General features: G+C 34.2%; 1 pseudogene; it reads left to right on the forward strand.

Moving 5' to 3' along the window:
• Positions 1 to 2024: 2024 nt before the first annotated feature.
• On the forward strand, positions 2025 to 2143 carry LOC112478916 (annotated as a pseudogene).
• The last annotated feature ends 3167 nt before the right edge of the window (positions 2144 to 5310 follow it).

Below are 5310 nucleotides of genomic sequence, written 5' to 3' on the forward strand. Positions count from 1 at the left end.
ATTACACTACCCAGCAAATCTATCATTTAGAATCGAAGGAGAGATCATGAGCTTTCCAGACAAGAAAAAGCTAAAGGAGTTCATCACCACCAAACTAGTATTACAAGAAATATTAGAGGGACTTCTTTCAGAAGAAGAAGGGGAAAAAAAAGATTTAAAATATGAATAATAAAATGGCAATAACTACATATCTATCAACAATTACTTTAAATGTAAATGGATTTAACGTTCCAATCAAAGTACGTAGGATGGCTGAATGAATAAGAATACAAGACCCTTACATACTGCCTACAAGAGACTCACTTCAGATTGAAAAACACACATAGACTGAAAGTAAAGAAATGAAAAAAGATGGTTCATGAAAATGGAAACAAGCAAACAAAGAAAAACTGGGGTAGCATTATTTATGCCAGACAAAACAAATTTTAAAACAAAGCAACCTCTAAATTTTAAATGTAGCACCCTAATGTATTATTTAAATGCTAGGCAGTAAATAGGGAAGTGAATTTCAATTGAACAATGACATTTCCGCCCCCCCAAGATTTCCAAATTACTCAGTTACCATTAGAGAGGAGTAAGAATGCGGGGAGAATAAAATATAAGAGGCTAAAATAGTGCCAAAGTTGAAACCAAATGAGAGTTGGCAAGTCCTAAAGTACTTCTGCCTTTAGAATCTCAGAGAAAAGGAGAAAAGATGACTCTTTAATCTCAGCTAATAGGGATTTGGTGCAGAGGGATACAAGCTCCTTCCCTGGAGAGCTATCAGGTTGTAACATTCTCCAAATAGTGGGTGGGGGGATTAATTTGTTTCTTTGTCTATTACACGAGAAGTTTCAAAATACAAAAGTAAGCTGTTTTCAGCTTCCAATTTCCGGTTTCTTTTACATTTCCCAGTGACTAGAATGCTGGTCTCTAGCATTTTTGTTTCCAGCCAAGTTCATATTATCCAATCCTTCTGTTTCTTTATGTCACAGAATCTATTATTAATGATTTTGAGGAAAATATAAACTATATTGAGATTAAAGAGAGACATTACTAGATCAGTAACATATATAAGGTGCACATCAAATAAAGAGCCACATCGATGGTGTACAAAAACTTAAGTTAAATAAATGAATTATTAAGAGAAGAAATAAAAAATACAATTTTTAATGTTGAAATTCATCATTAGCACACTTGAACCTATGTGTAGAAGTAAAAGAACAGAGGATTTCACCTACCAAAATGCCTTGTCCTTATCCTATCTCTTAGAATAGCCTCTGAAGGCGGCACTAAATCCCTGAAGTCCCAAACAACACAGAGGTCGACCACTTGGCCCATGTCATTTCATGAGCACAGAGGGATTTCTCTAGAATTGATGCCTATCAACTTTCTTATTTTCCTTCTAGTTGCTTTGCAGAATGCACCAATTTACACATTCTTCAACTGTAAAGGAGAGTGTCCTTCACCCCACAGCCTTTACACATCTTATGGTTTTATTGAGTAGGGAGCTGCTCTAAGTAATCTCAGTGACTGCTAACTTTTTGCTTGGGTTTTTCATTTTCTTAAAAATCATCGATGGTCTTTGGGAACGCTTCAGATGTAAAACAGGTTGAAAGAACTCTGGTGGTCAGAAGGAGAACAGCAGGTGCAGAAACACACCATCCCTAATTTCTGCCATTCCAATGGGTATTCCTCCTTCCTACAGTTTTAATTTACATTTCCCTGATTATTGTTAAGGTTTAGCACTTCACCTGACATACTTGTTAGCCATTCAGGCTTTCCTTTCTGTGAGTTACCCCATGTCATCCTTTGCTTGTTTTCTTATTACATTTCTGGCCCTTCTCTTTCTGGTTTTCAGGCATTCTTTACATATTCCAGTTATTAATTAGTTCTTTGTGATTTTTACACATCAAAAATATCTTTTCCTATTTGATCATGAGTCCCTGATCATTGTCTTGGGTGTACTTTCTTGAACAAAAATCCTGAGGTCAAATAAACCATTTTTTCATAATACTGTTTCTGCTTTTAAAGTTTTAAGTTTTGTCTATGGTCATGCCACCTTAAACAAGCCCGATCCCATCTGATCTCTGAAGCTAAGCAGGGTCAGGTCTGGTTAGTACTTGGATGAGTGACCGCCTAGGAAGACCAGGTGCTGTAGGCATAAAAAATAAAATAAAAAATAAGGGATTGTAAGCTGACGAGGTCTTTGCAATCTATGAGGTCAACCAAAGGTCGCCGCGCCTAAAAAAATAAAAATAAATAAATAAATAAAGTTTAAGTTTCAAGACCATAAAGAGGTTCCATATTTTCTTCCCTTTGCTTCAGTTTCATCTTTCACATTCAAGTCTTTAAACCATATATTCATGTTCTTTCCACTGTACTAGGCCTCAAAAATCCATCTTTCCGTTGAATCGGGCTCCCTTTCCTAGCAAGTTATCTTAAGACACCCTTAATGGGGTCCTCTTCAACACTCCTCTAGTATCTTGCTCACCCCTTTAATAGAGGACTTGCCACATATCTGTAATTATTTGTTAACATAAGTGCTAATTTCAACTGTATAACACTATCAAGTCCTTCAAGGGTAGGTTCAGTGTATCCCCAGCACCAAGGATGGCTCCTGGAACTTGGCAGATACTTAATAAACATTCGTTAAATCAAAGAGGCTTGCTGTTCTGTTTTCCCACTTCTAGAAATTTGAAAAGAGAGAGACTCTTCGGGGAAACTCAGAGTCAAATAAACTTGGATTTTCTTGACTGAGTCTAATTAATACCTTGACTGGGTCCAAGTTAATAACTCTCTGGTCTCACAGAAGGACAGAAAAAGTATTTTAGAAATAAAAATGAGGGAGAAATGTGACTTTTAATGATCTAGAAAATAAAGTTCTTTAAAAGAGAAAGACTTAGAGCAGCTATATTAAAGCACAATGCAGCTTCAGGGAGCTCTGGGAAGCAACCCAGCCTGCTGGAAAGCAGGCTCTCAGAGGCTTGGTAGTTTTAGCTCAAGTTATTAGCTGTGTGATTGAGGCAACTTAACTTACTTTAACTGCCTGAACCCAGTTTCTATCAGTGAAACAGGGAGAATCATAGCATTGTTATGAAGATTAAATTGGCTATTGATTTAGAACAATACCTAGCAAGTAGTAAATGATCAATAAAATTTACTATTATGATTCAGTGCTCTATATTTGTTAAAGGCCAATGTTATTATCAAAATCTTTAGTCTCATCCCAGGTACGGATTTCTGTCTTAATTTAGAAATAGCTGAGAAACGTTGGAATTAACTCATAAGTTATATGGGTTGTTTTTGCTAATACTGGCTCTTAAGAAGTCCAATTTTGTAAATATCCATGTTTCACTTCTCTTCTGCCTTTTCCTTCATACTAAGATTTTTTTTTGTAATTACCAAGAAATTTTAACAATAACTAACACAAAAATAATAAATACAGCCAAAATGTAAGGCAATATTTATTTCCCTACTTGGCCACACAACAGGAGTGGAAGCTGTGGGCCACTAAGGAATGAGATACTAAAGCTCAGCTTGAAAAACAAAATAGAAAGACCATTAGTCTCCTACTAGTTAACCACACTCATTTGTTTTTGTATTTTAAGAATCTCCAAGGAACCTACCAGTAAGTTGTTTTCTCATATTTTAATGTGAATATTTTAGGAGACACAAGCGCCTGAAGACCATTATAATATCATTTTGCAAATCATAACATTCTTAGTTCCCATTCTAGGTTCCTTATTCATTAATCAAAACTTTTTAGATTGTGACAGTTTGCAAGAGAATTTAAATACCCTGGTTAACTAAAGAAACACACACACACACACACACACACACAAAATAAAAATAAAAATTTACCTCAATAGAGACCGGAATCTATATAAAGGAGAATACAATTTAAGAGACAAGAGAGTTATTTTTTAAGTTGGAATGCTTAAACAATTTACCTTCCCAAAAGCTTTTTTTACTTTCTGCCTGTACTAGATGAGAACATAAAGGCACTCAAAGGAATTTATCCATTTCTACGAAGGTTTCAGCAGATGACTTCCAACAAAGAACACTAAAATCTACAAAATGGGTCAAGTATTAAAAGGAGCTTTCACTGTAGTCTCAGCTTCTGTATTCCAAGGCATCCTCTGGGAAGTACAAAAATAATAACTTTTATTTTAATCAAGGTAGCATACTGTAATATTTCTGATGTCATCCATGTCCTGCACAAATTATATTTCTTTTCTTATCTTGTTTTTGTATCTGAAAAAGACCTGAAACACCCTTTCATAAGTCTGCCCATTTTCTGAGTTAAGCACACTCATTATGGATAGTATGAGTTAAGAAAATTTTTCCTAATCATCTAAGTTTTTTGTCAATATCAAATAATTTAATCCCGAATTCAAAGTGGTAATCATATACATATGCAAGTCAAGTGAATAAAAGTGAAATGAGAAGGGAATTTAAAAGATAAGGATTTTTGCAAGGTTCCTAAACGGTTTTTACCCATGGCAAAAGGTAAAGAATATAAATTTTTTAGTCCCCAGCGAGAAAATTCACTTTTTTCCATAAAAGAGCATGAAATCATCAAATTCAGAAGAAAAAAAAAGTGTAATTACCAAAATAAGAGAGATTTAGTTCATTTGAAATTTCAAATATCTGTGCTGTTGTTATAGATCAACAAGGAGTTTTACTTAAAGAACAGAAATACTGAAATCACACAAGAGAAAATTTCAAGAATGACATTAATTTTTAAGTATACAAAAATATTTAAAGTAGTGCTTATTAAATAAGCAAGACTAGAAATCTTGTAGGAGTAATAAGGAAACGAATATGTTTTCCTTTAGCTAAGTGACAAGACTTCAGAATGATTAACAAGTAAGCTACACACTGGAACTAACCTAAGAAAATATTACAAAAGAAAATAAATTTTAGCAAGTTATGTGCAACTGCATTAAATGTTTTAGTCATAATTTAGGAAAAATCCCAAATATCTCATCAAGCTAGTCTATTTATGTAATAAAGTATTATGTTTTAATAACGGATGACAATTGTTTTTCTGTAAATTAAGCTTTGCTGAATCAGTCAGTCATTTGTTTGGCTTTTTTTCTTAATTATTGAGTCCTTTAATCTAAAAAGAGAGTCTAGAACTTACTTCTATGGTGTTGTGTTTTCTATTGTGCTATGCAGAACCGGATCTAATTTTCATTGACTTTCATTCCAACTTCCAAACATCCCCCACTGAGTTTTTCCTGACAGAGAAAAGTCCATTAATTTTTTAAAAGAGAGATGAAACCTGAGAAGAAAAACTGAAGCAGAGTGTGTGGGAGGGGAGCC

Source organism: Pteropus alecto, unplaced genomic scaffold, assembly GCF_000325575.1.
Source record: "Pteropus alecto unplaced genomic scaffold, ASM32557v1 scaffold400, whole genome shotgun sequence".
NCBI classification, from domain to species: domain Eukaryota; kingdom Metazoa; phylum Chordata; class Mammalia; order Chiroptera; family Pteropodidae; genus Pteropus; species Pteropus alecto.